The 24,708-nt window shown below is 34.3% G+C and overlaps 1 protein-coding gene across 1 annotated transcript in view; it reads right to left on the reverse strand.

The window, feature by feature from the left end:
* The window catches only part of LOC115632713, a 28,919-nt gene that overhangs the window by 1,791 nt on the left and 2,420 nt on the right, over positions 1-24,708 (reverse strand). The window lies entirely within an intron of this gene.

Consider the following 24,708-nt stretch of genomic DNA (forward strand, 5'->3'; position numbering starts at 1 on the left):
GTTTCGATCAGTTGTGGTCCGATATGTGCCTTCTGCTAATAAATAACATTAGAGTAAGGATTGGATTTCATTGAGTTGCTGCTAAAAACATCAAAAGCTCGCTTTTTTTAAAATTTAAAATGTTTAATTATTATTAATTGATTAATAAATTAATAATTAAAAATGGGTCAGGAACTGGTTAATGTTCTTTCTTTATCAGATTATTAATAAAGGTCCTCTCAAAGAAATAATATTCTTAAATAACGAAATAGTACCATTTTAAATTAAAAGCTGATCTAAATACAGAAATGCACCTTTTAGTGCAGACCTATTATTGATTTTTGATAAAGCATTTCATTACTTGTTTTATTTCAATAGAAATCTTTGACTGCTTAAAAGCTCAGTTTAATTAGAAAACGTAACAAGATGACTTGAAGTTTTCACTTTTCATTACAACTCCCTTTAGGAATAAATTACTTAAAACCTCTTTCAATGCATTACACAACGAACTACTTGTATTCAATTCAAATGTTGGTGACTTACAGTAATCCTACGAATCATTTTAGTGTTACGATAATCTGCATGAGCAGACTAAATTAAACTACCATATGATGACTATTTCTATTGATTGCTGACGAATAAAATAACTAAAGTGAATGGTACGCTGATGAATTGTGTTTCTTCTCACTCAAAGGATAATTTAGAATTAATTTTTGACATGTATAGTATGTTAACTCGGCATACATTTCCTACCCAAAGGGGGAAGGGTATACTAAGTTTGGTAAGGTATACCAAGTAAAGCACAGAATAAGGCGTGGTAGACCCCACAAAGTGATCTGATGGCTGGGGCAAGACAAAACGATCTGTTGTTCTATACCAATGTTTGTTCAGGCTATCCACGTCTGTTCACAGATAGAATGTCGAGGAAGTTAGGCCATTTGGGCAAACTATTGCAGCAAGAGACACCAAACTTTGTATGTAGATTATATTTTCCAATACCTATGTATGTACATACATATATACCTCCCATTCGTTCGCGGTGTACAATTTTGTCTGGCTTTGGCAATTCCTCGAATTTTGCTTTCATGAAAGATATGAGGGTATAACCATAAATGTTATCTCTGCCTGTACCTTCCCAACGCAGCAAGCAGCTGTTAATGCTAGCTTTGATTCCAGTACTTCCCATAGAAAGACTTCCACAGAGTAAGCGGTCTTATACATACGTCTATTTACTGATCATTGAAATAATCGGTTGTCCAAGGCTTCAATATGATTATTCTTTCAACTTTTTTTGGTTTTGGTTTTATTATGCCATATTGGCAAATAAAAAATTACAGGCACGTGCTCGTGCCAACCTGCCGTATGCGTGATATATGTTTTATCGTTGCTATCGACCCAATCATATACTATATATGTATGTCAGATATATGCACATTGTTGTTGTAGTGCTGGCTTAGCCACATAACCGACGCACATGTTGCTGCCGACCGTTTCTGCCTCCCTCCTCCCTCTTCCCTCTTCCCGCCAACCCAGTTACCTACCCTTTCATGAATTTGTCACATACAAACACCAATTATAATGGGCGATTACATAAAAAAATGTATTTCTTGGTACGATACTTGTATACTCATATGTGTGAATGCCGTCAAAATGGGGCTTAAGCCGCTTTTGCCTTTGCGCTTCGTTGGACGTTTGAACGCGTCTTCTTCTTTTTCGCGTCACATTTGCTTCGTGCATGGCGAGAATAACAAACATATCATAAAAGCTTTTTTTATTTAAATAAAACCAAAAACATTGATGTGTTAACTATTTGTTAACTACTATTTCAAATACTCTTTCAAATGTATGGAAATATTTAATTATCGTCAAACCTAATGACTTCTGCGGATTGTTTCGTATCTCACTCGTTCTTGAATGCCGTTCAGAAATTTTAAATCGTTCTCCAAATATTTCCTAGCTCTTTTAAAAATCCATTTAATCTATCCTTCACTTCACAGAGGTACCTGCTAATTGCGACCCATCTTGAAACATTTTCAAGCAATTCTAATGGCTGTAGTTCCCCTTGAACTTTTGTTTTATTTTTGGCAGCCATAAGTTTATTTACATTTTTTTACGACCATTTATAGTATTACATTAAGTACTACAATTATTTAATTGCATTTATTCCAGTTCCGTGCCATTAAAATACGAGTATATAGCATAAAGCCGTTTTCCTTCGAGTTTTCCTCAACATGTTACCATGGAGGGCAGTCCATGTGGTGACGAAAGCCCCAGTACTAATACTTTTTCCAGTTACACAGTTTTGAAATTTCGTTTAAGGCACCTATGAAGATTGACATACTTTCCGAAATTAAATTCAGTTTTCCAATTCGTTGACCAATTTTTTAAAAATCGATTACTTAAACCTGGTTAGAATCCGGCAGGATTGAACGACCTTTGTAATGAAGGACCTTTCTAATGAACGTCAATATCAAACCGAAATTTGTCATTTCATTTATAAGAGTATTCTCCAAAAGAATTGCTTGTGCTTAACCCCTTGTGAATCATTAAAATGAAATTCTTAAACATAGCTGTGTCCAGACATTGACATTTTCTAAATTGCTTGCTGTCTTGCTTTCGTCGTAAGTTTCTTATCTCGTCAAGTTGTTTTTGATTGTGATATTTACAAAATATTCAATTTGAACAAGCTTTGTAACCAGTTTCAACACATCTTGGGAGTTTTTTTTATAAAACTTCGAAAGGAAATGGAAACAGATGCATTCAAAATTTTCTTTTGGTATTTTTATCAAGAAGTTTTCATATATAGCGGATAGCTCTTAAACCAGAATTTCAATATTCAATATTCGACTCATCCTAAAATGTTTCCAATTAGCTCCATTACAGTTTCTCTCCCAAAAGTTTTCTGCTTTCATTTCAAAAATACAATACCCATTACCTGAAGGGTAGAAGTAAAAAAAACTGCATTAAACCGAAACACAAACATAGATTCGCATTTGTAAATAAAAAGCTAAAATCGTTGATTGCGCAAACATCTCGGCCATATTTTCATTTGTGGTTTATTAGCCGTGCTTTGTTGGGGCGGCGAAATGTGAAAAAAAGAAGAAGAAAAAACATTTGAGGTGTTTACTTTTCAACAATTGCTCGAATATTTTTGGTGTTTATTTTGTGAGCTAATTTTTAATTGGCATTACATTTTTGATAATTGCATGTGCAAGCCAACTGCCCCCGAAGTGAAATTGTTTACACATTTGGAGCGATTTCCGCGTCGCATCGTATCGGACAAAGAGATATGTATATATATACTTGTATGTATGTAGGTTTGAGTATAAAACATGCTAATGCCTCTTGCTATGCGACAACACTTAAACGCATATTTGAACGTGTGCCAAATGCAAAAACAAGTTTTAATCTTAAATTAAATATATATATAGTATATATATATCGAATGTGTGACAGAGAGAGGGAGAGGGGGCGGGAAGACAACAACCAGTTGGATTGATTAAATTCTTGGCCCCCTGCGAAACGTGTGAAATGCGAGACTCGTGCGTATTAATAACGAGCTGCCAAAGCATTTTAAATCTCTTATTCAATTAACAAAATTAGCATCAAAAATTCATTTTCATATTTTTCGTGCCACCTTAAGTGATTAAGAGTGCGGGAATTCACATTAAAGTGCGCTTCGTCGCTGTTATCTAAGGCCCTCCATTTTGTTGGCTTTTACAATTGCTGGCATTTACGCGTATCAACAATTACTTATAAGGCCCGAAACTAAGGCCGTGTGGTAGCAGCTCTTGTCTACGGTCAACAACTTTTCAGCCTGGCCAATAAAAATGTTTTGCATATCAAAAAGCCAAGCAACACGAAGCTCACATCGAATATGGAAACCGTAAACAATTGACAGACGCACCGGCATTGAAATCAATTTTGAAATACTCGCATAAAATGCAGTCACAAACAGACCCATAGACAGTGGAGATTTCCTAAATATTTTAAATTTACAAAACAGTATCCTGCAATCCTATTCTGTTGATTCTGATTTAGACGCAAATGAATTTTTAAAGACATAACTAAAAAGAGTTATTTTCGAACCGATTGTTTCTAGTGGTTTGTCTTATATTTGAGGCAGGAATATCATTTAATGGCTTTAACCTTTTACCGATATCATTGTTCGTTCTTTAACAAAGAAATATAATTTATTTTTTATCATACTAATGACAGTTCCATTATTTTATACCGTATTATAAGTTTTGTTATTTAAAGTAATTAAACAATGATCTTTTAATAAATCAAATAAATGTTCTTGTATTGTACAAAACTTTATCTGAAGAAAGTCTCAAATTTTTTAGCACTTCTGCTGCTATTCTAAGTTCTATCTCTGCTCATATAGATAGGACGGTAATCTTTTGTTTGTTATATATTTCTGAACTCTTTAAAATGTTTCGAAAAGTGGTATCTTAAGCGTCATTCCGGTACTTGGAGCGAGAAACACAGAGAATATTGGCAATAAACAGTTTCTGAGGTTTTTATGTATAAAAAAATGTGAACTAATAAAATGTTAAACAATATTGAAAGTGGTTTAATAATAACATAATAATTTTTTAGAATTTTAATACATCAATATATCTAGCAGACAAGGTTTAGAAAAATCAAATATCTATGAATGTAGTGCTAAGTAATTAAAATGGATCCCAAAATTCATTTTGTTTTGTCAAGGTCTTCTAATTATAACTTATAACTTTCTAAGATATCCGAATCAAGATCAGTAAAGTAGCGCTCACTTCTTTTAGATGCAGACATATCGGGAAATGCCTGGGTTCGTAATATGATCTGTTTGAATGCCCTGAACTAAGAAAATGGGGCAACAGTATCGCATTAAAAAGCAATGGTATCTACTTGTAAAACACAACTTAGTGTTAAACTTTGTTCTTTGTAGAGGAACAATATAGCTTTTCTGGCTGTTAGTCTTACAATATAAAACATGGTCATTTCTAATGGAAAACATTTGGTCATCTGTTGCAAATGGAATATGTTTTGGTTTTTTCTTTAGCTATTTTCACATAGAGACAAAAGTTTTGCAATGGGACTAAACTTTCAATGCTCGTATATGAATAATTTATTGTGAAGTTATCAAAAAACATGCCCTGAATGCATGCACTATGCTTGACTGTAGCTTCGTCTGCATATAAATCTGTGGCTGATAAAATAAATAAACACAGAAGAGTACACAATCATAATGGAAAAATGCATTCAGCAATTCTCAGGTCACGTATAGACTGTCGTCTTCCATTTCCATTGATGAGATCGACTCACATGGTGCATTTGAAAGCATTTTTTTGTTTTTTTTTTTTTTATTTTAAGCGACATCTTTATATGCAAATTTCATATAACAGACAAACAAACAAACAAGAGATACAATGCAAGTCTTTTGGGAGCGGATGCGCTTTTGTTTAATCTCTCTCACAAATGGACGGGCGCACATAATGAAGTGGCCATAATTCCAGGTGTTGGCCAGGCCTACAAATGATGACAGTCTCATATACACAGTCTCAGATTTTCGGTTTTCATTTCGTTTGGGTATGTGTTTTTTGAGTGTGCGAGTGTGTTTGGTCGCAATGGCACTTGATTGCCAAACAGTTATGTCCACAGATTAAATGTTGTTTGATTTTTCAAAATGGAGAAAGTGGAATCTGTTTTCAACACCCCCCGTCAGCAAATACGAGTATGGTGTGCAGCTGACTCAAGACCAAAGATGTCTTTGTTGAATATCACTACTTGTACAATGCATAGAACTGAGCAGAGCGATTAGACACGCCAGCCAACACCAAAAAGCCAAAAGCAGAAAGATAAACGAAATAATCTGCAGCTACTCTTCATGAATGAATGCGGAAAAGATGTGATAAATAAATAATAATCGAGACACTCCGAGAGTCGGACAGTTGGACAGATCAAGCTAATTTCCGACGCATAGTCAGCTTTGCTTCGCAAGAAGAAAGAAATATTTTAATTTCTATAAATTAAATCAAAGAAAATTTATTGCCATTTAACATTTAACAGGGCAAAAAGCATAAATGTAGAAAGAAGATTCACAGCAAAAACAAAAGCCGAAAAAAGACGCCATTAGAAATGTGAAAGTTTACTTTTCCTTTTGCGGAACGTCTCTGGGCTTGGCGGCAGCTGTGGGACTAATGAACTGTCCCAGGCCCCAACGCAGATTTATGCACGCCAGCGACTCAGAAGAATTGAGAAATTAAGAAAAGAAACTCACACATTCGTAATAAACATTAATTTTCTATTTATAGCCATGCAAATGAGCGGCTGTAACAATAAAATAATTAAAGAATATGCACAGCTTTTAGGAAGATGTGTAATTATTTGAACCATTTAGAGATAATGCACAATCACAAAAATTATTATATTTACAATAAAAGCCGAAACCGTTGAGCCATCATTTTATTGATAATAGCACAGAGAAAATTTTTAAATATAGTTTTTTATTATTTCTTCTAACAAACGAATGGATTTGCAGTTTTGGGTAAAAAATATGGTTTAAAAATAACTCGGAAAGATATTTATTTATATTCATTTCAAGAATTCATTTTTCCCAATGTTAATATAAAGAGGTTTCTACCTAGACATCTCACAGCCATATATATATATTAAAGGTGTGTATGGTGAGAATTAATAATAAAGATTGTTTCGCACATCACAATTATAAATCTTTTTAGTAACTTAATTTCACAAGCAATTCAAATTCTCTTAAGTCAACATTTTAAAGATGTAGAAAGATTTAAATTACTTAAAATAATGGTACCTTAAGTGCCTTAATACAACACATTTATAAATTTATTGATTAGAAACTGGGTTGTTTTATTCCATCAATAAGGACTAAAAAAGACATTTTATGTGCAGCATTAATGATAATTCGAAAAATGACAAACTTTGAAGGTAATTGATGCAGTCCTTGAAAATTGAATTGAATTCTAAAAATATGCTCGTGCGATGAGGGTTTTCTAATCAAGCGTCTTCTAAATATAATAAAAAACTGTCTAGTTACATATAGAAAGGACTTGAACACCGGAATTGAACTTTCACATATCCTTTAAAATCAAAGTAAAGATAAAACCAAACAAATTCTATTCAAAAAAGCAATTTGAGTAAATTGGAGATAGTTTGTGCTGAACTTTTAGACACAAATGTGTATGTTAATTGGAAAACTATATCCTTTTAAATGTTTTCTTTAGACCAATAAACTGATTTTTTTTAGCAAGTATTTTTATTTTAATGTATAGATCAATCAAATCAGCAATTATTTTGATAAGGTAAGAACATTAGTTATTATAATTGTCTAATTCTAGCACTAGCACAGAACTCTTAATTTCTTCAAAATTTAAAATAGCTGCCATATCAAGTGGCAGCCACATGTTTATTTCGTCTCCTTGGATGCACTTCTGTCAGCCGAATCAAAATTGACAATTGTGGATTTAAGGGCTATTACTTATTTTTGTTAATCACAAAAATCACATTTCGAATGAATACCCCGAAAAGTCAACAATATTGTTAAGTAATTTTTTCTTAAGTGGCCTTGTGTGTCACAAGAAAACGTTTTATGGCAAATTATTCAACCGCATTTGTTGGCAGTTGGCATACGCGACCTGCTCAACAAAATAAACACAGTTTTCTTACTTTGAATGTTTTCCACCTTTTTGTTTGGCAATTTTTTCGTAATTATGCACATATTTTTCACGCCCATTTCAATATTTTATCACGCCATTATCGTTTACATCATCGCTCAGAACTGCAGGGACCTTCAACACAATTCCAATTACGAGTAGGATTGAGAAACACACCTTGTTTTGTTTTTGTTTAGCCGGTTGCCCGGACAACCCGCCAATAACCAAACCAAGAGTAATATCCCTCAACAAAAAAACAACTGTCGTCCCATCGAAGAGCCACGACCAACTGAAAGGCACTCGAGTTGGTTCGACTATGGCAACCCCTATATGCAAAAGCGTTTTATGCGGAAAGCACCCTTAACCAGTCAATGCCGGAGGCGGTCAATGTGGCGTATGCGTTATATTAGGCAGAAGCAGAAGTGGCAAGAAAAAACGACAAATTAAAAAGTGGCGTAAATAAACACGAATCTGTATTGTGTTCTATACCTATTGTGGGTGCCATGCCTTGGGCAAGGGTCGATAGTTTTGAGCAGAACCCGCGGCCCCCTCCATCCACGCACAACAAACCAAACCACTCAAGGGTTGTTCCTATTTACATGGTCTGGCTTTTTGTTTGCCACAGACTTATTTACTCGCACCATAGCTGCCCACTATATGCATATGTACATATCCTACTATATACTATAATAAATATGCTTTGAGGCGACATACATACATATGTGTCTGTCCTATTGTCTTCTGAAGTGCATGAATTGTATTATTCATGCTTTCTTGCCTTTTCAGTTGCCCATTGGGGAGGACTAGACGCTCGCCTAGTTTGTTGCAAATTCAATTTGTTCAATTGACGCTGGACAAGTGCAAGTAAAGTGCACTAACAATCACTCGAATAGGTTCAATATTTAATATTCTGGTGTGATATTTTGGGAGAACACAAATCACTCTTTCGTGCACAAAAACTGCTATGTTTCTTGAATGATGACAAATCTTACATACATAGTAAGAGCTACTTATATGGGTCTTGACTGAAAGTTTTGCAGACACTAGATTAGTGTTTTATATCAAGTCCAGAGTAATGTCTGGTGCTTGAATTGGCAGCAAAAAAAGAGCAAAAAAAATTGTCTTCGTTTCGAATTCGTTTTCATATACAAAAACAAAATGTTTTCAAAAACAACAAGTGGGGCACACTAAATCCAAGGCCTTACAAAACGAATAACTCTGCAGGCTGTCGGATTTGAGCAAATTCATCGGGTCCGATAGATTTTGATAAAGATATAAAAGATATATGTTGCCAAGGATATTTTCACAGAGTTTATTATTTTTGCATTGGATAAAAAAGGAAGATAAATAAACACTATAATAATAATAATTTATATAAATACTACCTACAGCTGCGTTCAAAACAAAGTAGTGCTAGCTTAAAACTTAATTCGTTAAAATTATCCACAAATTGGTGCTTTAATGTCCTAATGTATACATTTTTTTAATTAAAAATAATATGTTAATAACAATATCATAAAGCAATAACACTCAAAAAGACATTTTTAAATCAACGCACGCCGTCAAAACTTCAGTGCTTGGCTCTATCCAGAAGAAATGGGAAACTAAATTTAGGTTTGATCAGAAAGTACTGGAAAATTGTACAAAATAGTATATTACATGGAATCACAAAAATACGATTGTTCCAACTTCATGAAGAGTTTCCCTACTCCTATTATTTTGGGTGCACTTTATGACTTTATAAAACTGGAAATTTATCTTAATTTAATTTAATTTGCAAATGCCTTATAGCTTTGTATATATGTACATCTCTTTATTTCAGCTAGCTGTACATTGTTTTGATAAAACTAGTTCCCGTAATGTTTAAAAATTATTCATTAAATTACTATTTATTTAAATCGGCTTGCTATGGAAAACAAGCTAGTTATGTGTATATGCCTCCTAAATCTACAATGTTAACATCGTTTCCATGGCAGCTTTAAGATATATTTGAACGATTTAAATTGTATCCAGATATATTTATTTTAAGAAAAACTGAGCTTCGATTCGACCTTAAACTTGTTCCTTTTTGATATCCCATCTCAAAAACAAACTATATACTTCAATTCAGGTGGCTCAAGCCATGTGAGTAATTTTTACACACTATGCTTAAAAACTACCTTGAAAAGTATACATCCGGATATAAGTACATAATTGATTATAAGTATGGTCATATCAAGTTATTTATCAGCATTTTCATATGGGTGCTACCTAGGTGGACGGCGCTGTGGGTGGGTATGTGGTGTCTCTGTTTTGATGATCTTATCAGCTCTTCAGTTCAACACGTTATAAGTATTACTGAATTGTTGCTCATGCGCTTATCGCCCTGTGCGTAATTTGTGGATATAAATTTTGAAATTTAGCAAAAGTATAAATCATTACTCATGCATCAGTTGCTATTGGGAGGGGTTTTCCCCAATGTATTTCGCTATCTTCGCATTTATCTATAACGCGGCTGAATTCTAGAAGTGTGGCAAATCAATTTGTTATCCGCTCAAAACTTGAAAATGTGCATATTAACTGCATTCCATGTTTTTCAGTTTTTTTCGGTGTTTTTCTTCTCCCTATTCATTTTGTTGTTGTTGGGATTTTGCCATTTTGGCGAGCCGCAAAGCGCACAACAACAATAATAATAACAAACTGAACGTCACAGTTAACGACTGCAATCTGTCAGTCAGTAAGTCAGCTAGTCAGCTATTCAGTCTTTCAGTCAAGCAATCTGCTAGATACACACACTTACGTACGATGTATGTGTGTGTGTGTGTATGTAGCTCAAGTAATTTACGTAGAACTAACCGTATAAAGAAGCATAGAGGCGTATAATTAGCGTGCAGCGTTAGCAAAGTGAAGTTAATGAAACAAACTGAACAATACTCGGTCGCGCAGACATGCAAGCCTATATTTCGATCTATAGAGAACATTTTTCTTTTTTTGTTTTTGCAGTAGCGGCTCGCACACTTAACCGTAAGCTGACCCCCCTGTGTACACTGCGAGCCCATAACAACTTCTTAGAGGTCCGTTTTGAGGTCGACAACGGTGACGGCGACGGCGACGACATGCACAAGAAATTGAGGAAGAAGAGGAGGGGGAAAAAAGTCAAACCTAAGCAGTTTACAGTTAGCCAAAGTGTATGAGACAAATATGACTTAAAGCTTAAACGCAGAAACGTCATCTCATTTAATTACCATTGAAGAATTCAGGAACCGAAACACAGCCCAGCCAGCAAATTGCTTGTAATCCACAAAATTAGACGTGAGAAGACGAAGGCGTAGACGCAGAAGTAAACGCAGGCGCTAACACGGAAGCCACACACACACACACTCCAGCCAGCCTGTTCTTGGTGAAATTGCGATGTGTATGCGTGTGTGTAGGATTTACCAAGTGGTTTGGCTAGATTCTTAAGCGCACACGCAAATTTCTTGTAGGCGCTGTGGGCTTTTCACTTTTGTCGCTCTGGCCGCAACTTTCATTTCACTTCAATTGAACACAACAACTGGCTTCACAGTTGATCCAATTTGGCTATGATTTTGCCATCAATTTGATTATAATATGCATTTTCCTCATATCTCGTTGCACAAATTTAAAGCATTTGCATAGTAGACACAGAAACACAAACAAACCTCACGCATGCGCACATTAAATTTAAAAACCAAACATTCAACGCGCGCACACACGTCTCTCACAACAAACGACTGCGAAGCAACTGACGAAGAGCTGAGAAATTTCAATTCAAGCCGCTGTCGCAGTTGAGTGTTGAAGTCGTGCGCCAGCTTATGCTCACGGCCAGTGCTGTCAATTCTTAAGTGTGAGAAAAAGCTAGATCTGAAACCGAAAAGGCTAGAAATTGCTAAACGAATTAAAATGCTGCTGAAAAACGCCTAGTTTTCTTCATTATTATCTCACAACAATTAAGCTCTATTTACACAAGCTCTTCCGTTTTATTGATGCCAGAAAAGTCTTTTACAGCTATTTTTGTTGGAATCATTTTGTATTACTCTAATTTTATTTTACGATTTCTAGGTTTGCAAATAGTATATGCACATATGTAAAACGATGTAACATTTAAATTCAATATCTTCAAAAAAGATTCTTCGACTAGTCTTATTTGAAGAGCTATCATTTCAATTATTGCTATATGATACAGTAGTTTGAACTGCTTGTTCTTATTATGTTATGTGGAGTTTTGGCGGAAAAATCGCTAAACTAACAACACTGCTGGCAACTCCAAATACCAACTCCAGCTCCAGCACTTCGGCTTGCATTGTTGCTCGTGCCGTTTCGCATTCCTTTGCTTGAGCTTCAACATCTCTTGCTGCCGACTCTCTGCATTGACTGCATTGTTTGTACACATGAGAAAAAGAGAGAAGGTATGGCGTTACAGACTACAACAATTTTACTCTCACTGCAAAAGTACGTCATAATACGCCACTTATTAGTAAGCGATGAATTTATGTCCCCATGTAGCTAGCTTTTATTTATTTTAATTAATCAAGTCAACAATCAGATGTAAGACTGTGTAGGACAGTGTTTTTAGCTGCATTGCGCGAAAAACTGTTGATAATAAGTTGGTAGCACTAATATGTCACACAAAGAGAACAGCTTATAACGGATCACCGCATGCCATACCTTCTAACTTCGTTATACCATGACTGCAATGTAAGTGCATTTGGCTTCGGAGTTGCGTTTTGTTCTGATTCTTCTGCTGCTGTTGTTGTCGATGCTTCTTCTGCTGTTGCTTCAGTGCATTTCTCCAGAGGCATGCGACGACGACCCACAAAAGCAGCAGCAGTTGGGCAAGACTTATGGGTGAAGAAGTTGTTGTTGTTTTGTGTTTCTGCTGTTGCGGATGCTGTAAACAGGGCACTTCTTTGTCAGCGCGTCGTTCATTGGCTTTGAACTGCGCTTAATTAGTAGAGAAGTTGAAGCTATTCCGGCCCGCAGTGTCAGGCATAGGCATGTCATTGTTCATTAGCCAAACAAATTTTAATTAAGTCGATTCGTCTCAAATTGATTTAACGGCCACCAAAGCATTCCTTAACTGAAGTTCAAACCAAACAGCAGCCGACAGAGACATCAGCCGACAAATGTCTAGGTACGTTTATTTGTACATACATACATTGTATGTATGTATGTATGTATGATTGTATCTGCAAAACTATGTGGCGTAAATCACATTAGAGCCGCAAAAACAAGTTTTGTGACGAAAGCGCAGCTTAGTGCAGAGCATTTTGTATTAAACACAAAAAAGCAACAACAGCAGAAAATGAAAAACAAATCGCATAAAATTCAATACAGGTTCGCGTTCTGGCCTCAAGTTCAACAAACAGCCGACAAGGCATGCGGCCAAAAAGAGACAGCACAAAAACAAAAATCCCCAGCAAACGCAAAGTCAAAGTCAACACAGCAAAGCAAACGAACCAATGGCAAAATTCTTTGCTTTTATGCTTTTGTTTTCGTTTTCTTTGCCTAGCAAACAGACGATGTTGACGAAATGGTCTTGTCGTGTGCGAGGGAGACGGCACGCCAGTAGTTTAAATGGCGCGCTCAAATTTAGTGTGACCAGAGATCACAGCATGAGCGCTTAAAGTGCGCTGTTAAATTAATTGAAATGTTAACATAAGGGAGCTTTTCGCTTATCACACAGCTGCACATCAAATTGGGTCAATAATGCAAATGATGCGATAAAAAGCAATAACTTAATGCAATCAAAACCAAGAATTTTGCAACATTTCGTAAGCCGTTAAAAAAACAAACAAGCAGGCATACAAACATACAGAAGTATATGTACATATGTATATAACTATGTATCTATGAAGTTGTGACGATTGTTTGTGTGAATTGCAGTTACAACTGATGTCGGCGACCCGCAAACCTGGTTTTCATTTTCATTCAATTCAATGAGACAAAAAAAAAAACGAAATAAAGATCGCTTGGAATAGCATCAAAAGCGGCAGCAACGAGAAAAAAACAACAACCGCCCAAACATGGGCCTGTCATCACACAACAACAACAACAACAGACCAAACGGCAACTCGCATCTGCAACTATTTATGAGGCAGTCGCCAGCAACAACCTTAGTTTCCATCACAGCCCCATGTGGCAAGCGTGCTTGTGTGTGTGTGTGTGTGTGCGTATGTATTAAACGGCTTTTCAAATGCTGACTCTGCAGCATTGTGTGTTGTTGCTGATGTGTTTCGGCCACACTTGTTGCTGTTTGTAATTTGCATTAAGTGGCAGGCGCGCAACTTTTGCTGCAACAACGCCGCCGCCTGTGACTTTGTGGGGCAACGGGGCGTATGCGAAACAATGCCCATTAATCATTCGCACACACACACATATGTATGTATGTATGAACATATATATGTATATAAAAACTGAACTCATACACACGCCCCGTCAAAGTAATTTAAAACTTTAATTACGAATACGTAACGGAACCCAACGGAACTCAAGAAATCTGCGCCACACTTTATTTTCGTTCGTTACTTCAATTTTTATTTTTTGGTCTATTTAATTTATTGACGGTATTGAAGCTGTTTTTTTGTTGTCACAGTCGTCATTTGAAAATTGGAGCGAACACACAGCAAGTTGCAATGGAAATGTATTAAAGCTGTCTAGCACATGCGACTTTCCACGCTCTGCACACTGCAAGAAAAAAGTGACTTTGCAAAATCAACTGTTTGTTATTTAATCAGTGGAACTCGAGTTATAACAATTTATTAAGTATGATTCCAACTCATAGAAAAGCAGATTTGAAACCAGCATCATTATTTATTGCAAATGCTTTTCGAAATTTTAACTGAGATTACTTTTGTTAGTCAGTATTGGAGACAGTTATGTAGGAAGATTTTCTTTTTTTTTGAAACTCTTGGATTTGTATGTGCTTTAAAATGTGATTCTTCTAAACGATATACAATAATAATGTATCTGCAATTTATTCCAGCAAAGGAATTATCAACTAATTCATTTGTCTAACAAATAACCCTTCAAATAGGATACAATTAGTACTGCCTAACCCCTTTTAATTATTAACTAATTTGATAAGGTAATTAAATATATTGCGTAAAAGCTTGGCTGCAATCAAATAGAACTCTTTAACAGTGTTGATATCTTCAAATTATGCTCCAGATTAGATTTCATTTGGGGAATAATTAAAAGATATGTTCTAGATTGATCTTCTTGACTTATACAGATTTTTTTATTTAAGTGTATTTGTGGTACTCGCGTGTGAATTTGTTGCATGCAATCCGAAAAAGTGAATTTTCATGTTAACGTGCAATTTTCTTTCTTTCTGTGAGTATGAGTTGCATCAAATGACAATTTCTTCGTTGATTTATGTAAATGCAGAGGCAGCAGCAGCAGCTTTCATCACCGGTTAGATGCTGACCCCCTTGCATGGCCAATATGTATAAGTACGTAGTATATGTATGAGTATTTATTTGCTTATAGACGTGATTCGTTTGTCATTTCTATAATGCCACGTACTTCCAGCGGTCATTGGTCGAACGATCGTGATTAATCACAAAAAAGCAATGTTTTCATCGTCAAGCGTGACAAAGACCGTGAAGACAGTTCTTAGAGACATATGAATAGTGTATTCATGATCAGCAGAGGCATTAGTTACTCTAACAATTTGGTAAAGGGTACTAACATTTTTCACACTTTCCAATTTCAAATCCACATATGATTTTGTGGACGTTTCCTTGTGGTAAGGCAAGATGCGCCCCAAAGTAAACAGGGCTAATTGAAAATAAAAACATAGAAGTAATATAATTGATAAAATTATTATTACTGTTCAATTCGACATTTTGCAAGATCAAGAGCGTTTTAGGCCGTCAACCGGCATGTCATTCAGAATGGAATGGCTTCGATGTCCTTAAAGCGCTTTCCTCATGGTCAGAAGCAAAGCCAAATCAAGCAAATATGGGAGTGGTTAGTAGTAGAAATAATTTGGATTCCTTTTAACACATTTTTTTTCCTGACTGGATGCCAATAAAAGAAAAAAGGCCTGTTTTTGATCCTTATATTTTAACAGTTTTAACTAAAATCTACTAAAAATAAATAATGATTTAAGAATACACAAATTTAATTGTTTTTATTTCACTTTGTATTAAAGTAAATCTGCCCTTTGTCTGAAACACCAAAGCATTTGAGAGCAGTCTTTTGTCAAAAAAAGACAAAAACACAATACAAGTGCTAGAAAATCTTGTCCCTATTCAAGTGCATGGCAGTGTACATCCCAAAGGTATAGATGTTACTCAAAAATAAGAATTCAGGAATATTGTTAGGCCAACATCTTTTCCCTATAACTTCTCAAAAATAAATGAAATTAAATTTTATTTAAATTGAAAAGAAATCGAAAATAAATGACACTTACTAAGTCAGAAAAAACATTCATAACGAATATCCCAAGTAGAAATTACGAAATTGCGAAATTGGCTTACGAAGAGCTTATTGTAACATCAATGAGTGAGAAAGGTATATTCTTAATTGCAGATACTTGGACTTTTGCTCTCTTATTCCTTTGCATGACAGAGAAACACAAGCTAACAATTATCGCTTTGAAATTTGAACAGTGGGGACTCAAATTATCAAACTGTCTTACATGACGATCAGAAATCGAATGCAAGAAAAACATTCACCATTCGGCATAATGCACGGCTTAAAAATCACCTCAGTGACTCACAAGACAGCTCCTGAAATAACTTAAATACGATTATTTGTCTTTGAATAAATGTACCAACATCTGAATTTGAAACATACTATGTTGCCCAAGAGAGAAGAGTAAGATTAAAATTCGAACTGAATTACCACAGGTCTTCCCATCTATATTTCAAGTAAATGGCATAAGTGCGAAATTAAAAAATGAAAATAACTAGAAAACTTCAAGTAGACAAAATCAGTTCATAAATTAAAACAAATTGTATTTAAGAAAAAATATAAAAAAAAAACAGATAACAAAATTAGAAAACCAGAAATAATAAATACTCTACTACCGCTTCACTGACCGACTGAACAAATTTTTGAAGTATAATGTGATATATAATACTAATATTGCCCTAGAGTAAGAGGAAAGACAGTTTAAAGATCGAACTGAACAACCACAGGTCTTCACATTCATATTTCAAATGAATGGCAAAAGGACAAAATCAAAATTGAAAATAACAAGAAAGTTTTAAAAAGATAAAAATCAAATAATAAATTAAACAACTTGTTTTTAAGAAAATAAATGAGAAAACCGGAAATAATAGATATTCTATGACTGCCCAAGTGAATGGCCAACGACCGACTGAACAAATTTTCAAGCTATTCGGTTCCATGAATTAGATTTGAAACATACTGCTAATAGTGGCCTAGAGTAAGAGGAAAGACAATTTAAAGATCGAACTGAACAACCACAGGTCTTCACATTCATAATTTAAATGAATGGCAAAAGGACAAAATCAAAATTGAAAATAACAAGAAAGTTTTAAAAAGATAAAAATCAAATAATAAATAAAAACAAATTGTATATTAGTAAATAAATAAGAGAACCAGAAATAATAGATATTCTATGACTGCCGAAATGAATGGCCAACGACCGACTGAACAAATTTTCCAGCTATTCGGTTCCATGAATTAGATTTGAAACATACTGCTAATAGTGGCCTAGAGTAAGAGGAAAGACAGTTTTAAGATCGAACTGAACAACCACAGGTCTTCACATTCATATTTCAAATGAATGGCAAAAGGACAAAGTCAAAATTGAAAATAACAAGAAAGTTTTAAAAAGATAAAAATCAAATAGTAAATTAAACAACTTGTATTTAAAAAAATAATTGAGAAAACCGGAAATAATAGATATTCTATGACTGCCCAAGTGAATGGCCAACGACCGACTGAACAAATTTTCAAGCTATTCGGTTTCATGAATTAGATTTGAAACATACTGCTAATAGTGGCCTAGAGTAAGAGGAAAGACAATTTAAAGATCGAACTGAACAACCACAGGTCTTCACATTCATATTTCAAATGAATGGCAAAAGGACAAAATCAAAATTGAAAATAACACGAAAGTTTTAAGATAAAAATCAAATAATAAATAAAAACAAATTGTAATTTAGTAAATAAATAAGAGAACCAGAAATAATAGATATTCTATGACTGCCGAAATGAATGGCCAACGACCGACTGAACAAATTTTCAAGCTATTCGGTTCCATGAATTAGATTTGAAACATACTGCTAATAGTGGCCTAGAGTAAGAGGAAAGACAATTTAAAGATCGAACTGAACAACCACAGGTCTTCACATTCATATTTCAAATGAATGGCAAAAGGACAAAATCAAAATTGAAAATAACAAGAAAGTTTTAAGAAGATAAAAATCAAATAATAAATAAAAACAAATTGTAAATTAGTAAATAAATAAGAGAACCAGAAATAATAGTTATTCTATGACTGCCCAAGTGAATGGCCAACGACCGACTGAACAAATTTTCAAGCTATTCGGTTCCATGAATTAGATTTGAAACATACTGCTAATAGTGGCCTAGAGTATGAGGAAAGACAATTTAAAGATCGAACTGAACAACCACAGGTCTTCACATTCATATTTCAAATGAATGGCAAAAGGACAAAATCAAAATTGAAAATAAGAAGAAAGCTTTAAGAAGATAAAAATCAAATAATAAATTAAAACAAATTGTATTTAAGCAAATAAATAAGAGAACCAGAAATAATAGATATTCTATGACTGCCGAAATAAATGGCCAACGACCGACTGAACAAATTTTCAAACTATTCAAGTTCCATGAATTAGATTTGAAACATACTGCTAATAGTGGCCTAGAGTAAGAGGAAAGACAGTTTTAAGATCGAACTGAACAACCACAGGTCTTCACATTCATATTTCAAATGAATGGCAAAAGGACAAAATCAAAATTGAAAATAACAAGAAAGTTTTAAAAAGATAAAAATCAAATAATAAATAAAAACAAATTGTATATTAGTAAATAAATAAGAGAACCAGAAATAATAGATATTCTATGACTGCCTAAGTGAATGACCAAAGACCGACTGAACAAATTTTCAAACTATTCGAGTTCCATGAATTAGATTTGAAACATACTGCCTAGAGTAAGAGGAAAGACAATTTAAAGATCGAACTGAACAACCACAGGTCTTCACATTCATATTTCAAATGAATGGCAAAAGGACAAAATCAAAATTGAAAATAACACGAAAGTTTTAAGATAAAAATCAAATAATAAATTAAAACAAATTGTATTTAAGCAAATAAATAAGAGAACCAGAAATAATAGATATTCTATGACTGCCGAAATGAATGGCCAACGACCGACTGAACAAATTTTCCAGCTATTCGGTTCCATGAATTAGATTTGAAACATACTGCTAATTATGGCCTAGAGTAAGAGGAAAGACAGTTTAAAGATCGAACTGAACAACCACAGGTCTTTACATTCATATTTCAAATGAATGGCAAAAGGACAAAATCAAAATTGAAAATAACAAGAAAGTTTTAAAAAGATAAAAATCAAATAATAAATAAAAACAAATTGTATATTAGTAAATAAATAAGAGAACCAGAAATAATAGATATTTTATGACTGCCGAAATGAATGGCCAACGACCGACTGAACAAATTTTCAAGCTATTCGGTTCCATGAATTAGATTTGAAACATACTGCTAATAGTGGCCTAGAGTAAGAGGAAAGACAATTTAAAGATCGAACTGAACAACCACAGGTCTTCACATTCATATTTCAAATGAATGGCAAAAGGACAAAATCAAAATTGAAAATAACAAGAAAGTTTTAAGATAAAAATCAAATAATAAATAAAAACAAATTGTAAATTAGTAAATAAATAAGAGAACCAGAAATAATAGATATTCTATGACTGCCCAAGTGAATGGCCAACGACCGACTGAACAAATTTTCAAGCTATTCGGTTCCATGAATTAGATTTGAAACATACTGCTAATAGTGGCCTAGAGTAAGAGGAAAGACAATTTAAAGATCGAACTGAACAACCACAGGTCTTCACATTCATATTTCAAATGAATGGCAAAAGGACAAAATCAAAATTGAAAATAACACGAAAGTTTTAAGATAAAAATCAAATAATAAATAAAAACAAATTGTAATTTAGTAAATAAATAAGAGAACCAGAAATAATAGATATTCTATGACTGCCGAAATAAATGGCCAACGACCGACTGAACAAATTTTCAAACTATTCAAGTTCCATGAATTAGATTTGAAACATACTGCTAATAGTGGCCTAGAGTAAGAGGAAAGACAGTTTTAAGATCGAACTGAACAACCACAGGTCTTCACATTCATATTTCAAATGAATGGCAAAAGGACAAAGTCAAAATTGAAAATAACAAGAAAGTTTTAAAAAGATAAAAATCAAATAGTAAATTAAACAACTTGTATTTAAAAAAATAATTGAGAAAACCGGAAATAATAGATATTCTATGACTGCCCAAGTGAATGGCCAACGACCGACTGAACAAATTTTCAAGCTATTCGGTTTCATGAATTAGATTTGAAACATACTGCTAATAGTGGCCTAGAGTAAGAGGAAAGACAATTTAAAGATCGAACTGAACAACCACAGGTCTTCACATTCATATTTCAAATGAATGGCAAAAGGACAAAATCAAAATTGAAAATAACACGAAAGTTTTAAGATAAAAATCAAATAATAAATAAAAACAAATTGTAATTTAGTAAATAAATAAGAGAACCAGAAATAATAGATATTCTATGACTGCCGAAATGAATGGCCAACGACCGACTGAACAAATTTTCAAGCTATTCGGTTCCATGAATTAGATTTGAAACATACTGCTAATAGTGGCCTAGAGTAAGAGGAAAGACAATTTAAAGATCGAACTGAACAACCACAGGTCTTCACATTCATATTTCAAATGAATGGCAAAAGGACAAAATCAAAATTGAAAATAACAAGAAAGTTTTAAGAAGATAAAAATCAAATAATAAATAAAAACAAATTGTAAATTAGTAAATAAATAAGAGAACCAGAAATAATAGATATTCTATGACTGCCCAAGTGAATGGCCAAAGACCGACTGAACAAAAAATGAAAATAACAAGAAAGCTTTAAGCCGATAAAAATCAGTTCATAAATTAAAACAAATTGTACTTATGGAAATAAATGAAAAAACCAGAAATAATAAATATTCCACAACCGTTCCACTGGTCGGCCAAACACTGACTGAACACTTTTTTAAGCTACCCAAGCAAGTGTCATAAAACAGTGTTGGCAAGTAACTTTTTCTCACGGCAAATAGTGTTGATAAACGTATTTACCTAGTACTGTTTGAACGCATCAGGAAACCGTTGTTCTTATTTTAATAAAAAATCTTCTTTGCCTCCATGAATAACTTAGGATTTTGATTTACAGGTCTAATGAGCAGTTAAAAATAAATTCAACTGAATTCACATTCTATTTTAAAACAAAAAAAGATTAACGTTGCTTTGATTAACGTTAAGAGAGACAATTATGTTGAATTGGAAAAGTAGGCAAAACAAAATAAAGTTGTTGTAATTGTTTCAAATACAGAACTAACAACTATTTAGAAAATAATGTTATGTCTGGAACTTGGTTAGGTTAGGTTAGATGCGGCAGCCAGGGTGAAGTACCTTGACACACTTAGGCTCTGAAGATTGGCCCATTGTGATACAGCGTGGACTGATCCACTTCCTAGTTTCTCGTGGTTAACTGCGTGTCGTCGCCTATATTACATCCATCCAGATGCCTGGATTAATTTGAAAATGTCCCTCGGTTTCTTTTCAGATAGTTCCGATAAGTCCGGGAAAGTGCTAGCCCTTAGAAAACGCTGTCTCGTCCTTAATAGGGCTGGACAGTCGCAGAAGAGGTGGGTAACAGTTTCCTCCTGGTGATGGCCACCAAATATAGTCTAATTATCGCCATTCCCCATTTCAGTCCAATGGATTTCCCACAGGTATAGAGTGGGACTGTGGCTGGAACTAAATTGCTTTAAATTATATTTAAACTCGTATACCTAATAGAAATGAAATCATATCGAAAGGAATATCTGCCGCCTGGTTTCTATGCTTCAATAAGTTATTGTTCTTAAAGTGATTTTTCCACTGATCGCTCAAATGAAGCTATATAAAATTTAGGTTTTAATAAAGTATCTCTGTGTATCGAAACCAAGTTTGTTGTTTCCACCTGTTATCGTAGAAAAACTCTCGCTGTTCATGAGGAATGGAAATGCATATAGACATAGTCATAACTTGCTTATCTGTACCTGTAGCTTAGTTCCTACATTTGGACATTTAGGTAAACTCTTTCGCGCTTTGGGTGGAAAGCATAAACAAATTAGACTCCTCTTTGTGGAGAGAGCTGTGGAGTGCTGGTCATTGCTATTGGTTGCTAAAGGTAAATCAAAGTTTCCCATTTTTCTGGTGATGATTAATAACTGCTGCGAACCTCAGCCAGTTCAGCCTTCTCACTGACATTGTTAAAAGTAAACGTAACGAGCATTGAACTAAATAAAATGCATATTTAAGTTGTCATTAAATTCGAAATCATTGAAGCACGAATCGAAAGCAAACGGCGGCTGCATATTAACTAGAATATAGAACTTGGCAACATCACACAGAAATTGGCAAGTACTCGCATATGAAATCAAAGATAATGCATGTATATATATACCTGGTATATATGTATGTCGACACGATTGTGACGACAATAAAACAACAAGAACAACAGCAATGTTAATGGGAATTGTGGGAACGTGAAATGAGCCGCGTTGCCTCTTTTTTATGAGCACGAAACTTTCACGTGAGTGTGGAGTGAGTTGCAGTTCGTGATTAAGTGCAAATCAATCAGAGTGATACTATAAGTCCGAAAGAAATCGAAGCTTTTCTACATTACACACGAATTGCTGAAAATGTCACAAACTAGTGGCTCCCCTACCCAGCACACCCCGGCCTACGTACTATGCACACATAAATTCACATTTTTATGTGCATGAACAAAAGTGCTGAATGTGAAATATTTAAAACATTGCAATTCACAAAAGTTCAATGGCTGGCGAGCAAAATGCATTGGTCATACAGTAATTTGCAAAGAGCTGCTGAAACAACAATGCCACAACAGCAGCAGCATATATTTATAAAATAACTTTTAGACAGCGCTGTGTACCGGTTTTAATGGGATTTTTTTTGTGGATTGTGGTTTGACCAGCACTTTGGTCCACTTGCCGCTTTCTTCGTTGTCGTGACGTCGTGACTCATTGCTGCAGGAATGCCCTGTCGAGTCAGCAGATACGATAGGAATTCTTCGGCTTACGTCAGTTATCGATAACACTAAGCAGCAAAGCTTGAATTATGTATGTGCGCAGTATTGACATTGTCTCTATTCAAATTGGACGTTGACTCAAGCTCAAGACAAGCCGTTGACTGAGGTAAGCATAGACCGCCCACTGGCAATTACTTGATATCGAGGGCCGATCAAATAGTCAGTGATTATTGGAAATACTAAACTCGATTCAGTGGTGGAATGCCCAAATAACTGATCGGGATGGGGAATATATTATTGGAAATATTGACCCGACCAAGCTTGTAACTTAATAAATTATGCCTGAAATCATGATTGTTGATGTTATTGAGTGGAGTTAGTCGGAAATGAAATTATGAATTATACCATTAAATAGGATAAAACTTACTTAGCTTTATTCTAATTTAACAAAGAACTAATTAAATATTATTTCATTGATTCGCTATGCTTTCTAGCATTAACCCAGAACCCAGAAACTTTTCTATATTTTATTTTGTATTATTTGAAAAACCGTATAATTCTAATAAAATGATGAAAATAATAACTTCGTACACTATGCATCACATCATAACTTTATTCCTCTTGAGTTAGGGCCTTATACCTTAATTTTCAACACGATATTATCTTTTATTAAAATGCAGTTTTTACCTATTTTGCGACCCACAAGTGATTCAACTCCATAACATTCTCAATATGCAATTTGGTTCCCAGATCTTTAGAAATGAACAAGTTTTTAATACAAAATAGTTGTCTAAATAGTGATCTGACATACTTGGCCTCTCTATATTATCTGTATCGTTGCGTCGTGCACCTTCTTTCTTCTGGGTGTAACAAACTTGAACATTCCGGAGAATTCAAAATCTTATCGACCTGCCCTGGTTTATTGTTATTTCTATTTGTATCTCAGAGGTAACATTTTACAATTACACGTTTGGCGACACCCACACTGTTAATTTGTTGTCTATTTGCCTCACAATTTGGAGGCTTATCTGAATTATAAGCTAAACACACGCTCGCTTTTAATGATTATGCAAATTTTCAGAGACTCAGTCTATGAACGATGCTGTGGAAATGCGCTTGCGCGCTGACTTTCGTGGTGCGCTCATTAAATGAAAATGGAAAGTGGTTTCATCTTTGGCAGGTACAAACATAATTTGTGGAAATTTACACATTACTTTGTTATAATTTAGTTGCGGTAATAACTGTATTATTTCGCTCGCTATCAAGTCTTGACCGTTGAAAGCAATAACCTGAAACGGAAGCTTGGCAATATCTCTATTGCAGAATTATGTATTCACATATGATGGCATTAACAAACGAAAAAGTTATGCGTTTTTAATGAGACAGGAAGAAAATGTTTTGCTTAAATGTGAAACTGTAGGCTTTTAAATGTCACGAACTTGTTTATACAGCTTTAATTATTGCCCAACATGCTGAGTAAACATCTAGCATTTGACATACATCTGTACTATATATGTACAATATATAGTATACAGATATTATGTATATCCACTGGACAAATATAGATACGGCAATACTTTAAATAGAATGCTTTATATATTCATTGAACTAAGTTCATCGTTTTAAATGCCCTTACCTTGGAAAGTTTCGTGCGATTTGAACGATTTTTTTAAATGTTATATATACATGAATAACCTTTATTTCGATTTGTAATATGAA

Source organism: Scaptodrosophila lebanonensis, unplaced genomic scaffold (genome assembly GCF_003285725.1).
Source record: "Scaptodrosophila lebanonensis strain 11010-0011.00,11010-0021.00 unplaced genomic scaffold, SlebRS2 tig00001415-arrow-pilon, whole genome shotgun sequence".
Lineage (NCBI taxonomy): Eukaryota > Metazoa > Arthropoda > Insecta > Diptera > Drosophilidae > Scaptodrosophila > Scaptodrosophila lebanonensis.